The sequence below is a fragment of the Engraulis encrasicolus genome, chromosome 18 (assembly GCF_034702125.1).
Source record: "Engraulis encrasicolus isolate BLACKSEA-1 chromosome 18, IST_EnEncr_1.0, whole genome shotgun sequence".
Lineage (NCBI taxonomy): Eukaryota > Metazoa > Chordata > Actinopteri > Clupeiformes > Engraulidae > Engraulis > Engraulis encrasicolus.
The window spans coordinates 48,581,798-48,584,297 of record NC_085874.1 but is presented as its reverse complement, the minus strand read 5'-3'; the positions used below and the strand labels follow the sequence as shown (position 1 = coordinate 48,584,297).

Genomic DNA, 2,500 nt, shown 5'->3' with positions numbered 1-2,500 from the left:
GCATTGGCAAAATAAGCACATTCATGCACCGTTTCTTCATTGGTGGCTGGGCACCGCGGCTGCATCCTCTTCTTCGTGGCATGGCACAGGTAAGATAATGCTGCTAACCTCACGTACTAGGCTACAAGACGCACGGTACATTTTGTGTCAGGCATTTCGCAAATTGGTGTTTTGAATAGCATATCTTTTCATCTCAGATGTATCTTGTAGGTTATAACTTGAATTCTCTCGCTTCGTTTCATCCAAGTGGATTGCATTGTTGTTTCAGCCACGTCTGCACAATGTAGGCTATTGTGAAATATAATTCTATATCTTATCTTCTGTTTACATGTCCAATATGTTCATTTGTACTGTATTATTATTGACCACTTATGTTACCAGTCCATCACTGCTACCTGTCCTGTCTTGCACTTTCTGTCTGTCTGTGTCAGTCCTGTCTATGTCCTGGCATGGTAGAGAGAAAACGTCGTTTCCCTTGTATGACCATAAATAAAGTGACAATAAAAGCTGACGTGACATACCGGTACTTCAATGTTTCAAATCGGTGTTGCATTACATTGCACATGTAGAAACACATAGGACAGAATGTCAGTTACATACTTTGATTAAATAATTTTGATTTGATTAAATAAATCATTTGAGAAGATGACCTTCACAAGAGAAAGAAAAGCACAGCAAACCTGTTATTTATCTTTTATTGTTTTTATTGTTTAGTAATTGCAGGTTCATCAGTCAGGTGGTCAGCACCCAAACTAAAACCATGAGTCATGGTGGCCAGGATGACGTCCAAGAATTGCATCCCAGCAGCACAGGTAAATACATGACTAGTAAGTTGGGATGAGTGTTATTTTCTGACATTTTACATCACATTTTAATTCAGACAATATTGCCAAGGGAGTTAATTATTCAGTACTGTACCAGTACATTACAATGCATGGCTAGATTCATTTAAATAGCATGTTTGTCTCTTCTTTTTTTCTAATTAGATGGGGGAGCCAACATGAAGAGGTGTCCAGAGAGGCTTCTTTCGCTTTGGCTTTGCAGCAGCACCAGGACCTCACCATCAGTGATGCTGTTCCCCTCATCCATCGGGCCTACCCTTACATTCCTCCCCTGATGCACTGATCACCTGTACCAGTTGTTGGAGTTTTCAGAAGGGCTCTAAATTAACTTTTTTTATTCACTAGTAGCCAAAATGGCTAGTATGTTAATCTCCAAACATACCGGTACATTAAATAATGGGTCAAAGTGCCAAGTATGTTTTCTTTTCTACCAGCAAAACTTAATTTTCCCAGCATTTGGCTGGTTGGCTGGTGAGCCCTGGTTGTCATTGATGGTGAGTAGTTGTGATAATAAATAACTGAAATGATGAAGTCCATCCAGACATGTCTTGCTTATTTTATTGTACTAATACAACAACGTAGAACATTTTCTGTGAAAGCCCAACTGGGAAACTCCAACTCCCATTGACATTGTGACACAGCACACAAGTGTTCACTGCACGAAATTGCATTTATGCTTCACCCGTGCAAGGGGGCAGCCCCCAACGGCGCCCCAAGGGAGCAGTGTGGCGGTACCATGCTCAGGGTATCTCAGTCATGGAGGAGGATGGGGGAGAGCACTGATTACTTGACTCCCCCCACCAACCTGGTGGGTCGGGAGTCCAACCGGCAACCTTTGGGATACAAGGCTGACACTCTAACCACTTACCCATGACCGCCTGTCAATCTTCAGTCTAGTCTAACTAATTATATTGTCTCCACTAAATGTATATCTCAGGTGACATGGGTATACTGGTATGGGGATAGTGCTGTATGTAAATAATATTAACCCATTTCAGCCGGCACCAAAATGCCAGCTAATTGCCTATGCCCTTTTTAAGAAAGGTGTCCTCATGCTATAAAAAAACCCCCAAATAACTAAATAAGTCTCTGAAGCACATACAGACATGATATGAGTTTTAAAAGCTAAGACCATCCTCTTGCATTAGAAGATGTTAATTCAGCTCTAACATGCCCACATTTTTAATCTAAAAAAATCTAATATGTCATGCCTAAATGCTGTGTCGCTCCAGGCACCTAGGTCAATACAACGAGTACACAGCATCCAGCATCAATGGGTTTACTATTACAGGCCTAGTTCAGATAACCATTTATTAATATAAATAAGTACTTGCATGTCTATTGTACATGTCCACCCCACAATAGATATCCCCTCCCATCACCTACAAACCCTTGAAATGTATTTGTACTTTGTGTCTAAAAATAAAGTATTTGAGCCATTGAATGAACTGATTACTACATTGAGTTGGTGTGATTAAGAGGTTGAAATCGGCTAAACTTGACTTGGTGTGCTGGACCTCTGGCTCTTCCATACATCCAATGTGTCATGACATCAGATCATCGCTCTTCTCATCTGGAGAAACAGAAAGATAACACTTAGTTGACACTTATCCAAAGCAACTTCGTTACTCACAGTGAATTGTTAACTGTTCCTGCAG

At 40.8% G+C, this 2,500-nt stretch overlaps 1 protein-coding gene and 2 long non-coding RNA genes across 3 annotated transcripts in view; 2 read left to right on the top strand and 1 right to left on the bottom strand.

Moving 5' to 3' along the window:
- Positions 1-1,377, top strand: part of LOC134469489 (uncharacterized) — a 1,515-nt gene extending 138 nt beyond the window's left edge. The window contains exons 1-3 of the long non-coding RNA XR_010038993.1: positions 1-89; positions 715-812; positions 987-1,377. The exon at positions 1-89 is cut by the window's left edge and continues 138 nt beyond it. This is a non-coding gene — a long non-coding RNA (uncharacterized LOC134469489). The remainder of the gene's footprint in view (positions 90-714; positions 813-986) is intronic.
- The window catches only part of ptprk (protein tyrosine phosphatase receptor type K), a 351,066-nt gene that overhangs the window by 84,023 nt on the left and 264,543 nt on the right, over positions 1-2,500 (top strand). The gene's annotated exons all lie outside the window — the stretch shown is intronic.
- The window catches only part of LOC134469491 (uncharacterized), a 1,070-nt gene continuing 851 nt past the window's right edge, over positions 2,282-2,500 (bottom strand). Inside the window, exon 2 of the long non-coding RNA XR_010038995.1 lies at positions 2,282-2,415. This is a non-coding gene — a long non-coding RNA (uncharacterized LOC134469491). The remainder of the gene's footprint in view (positions 2,416-2,500) is intronic.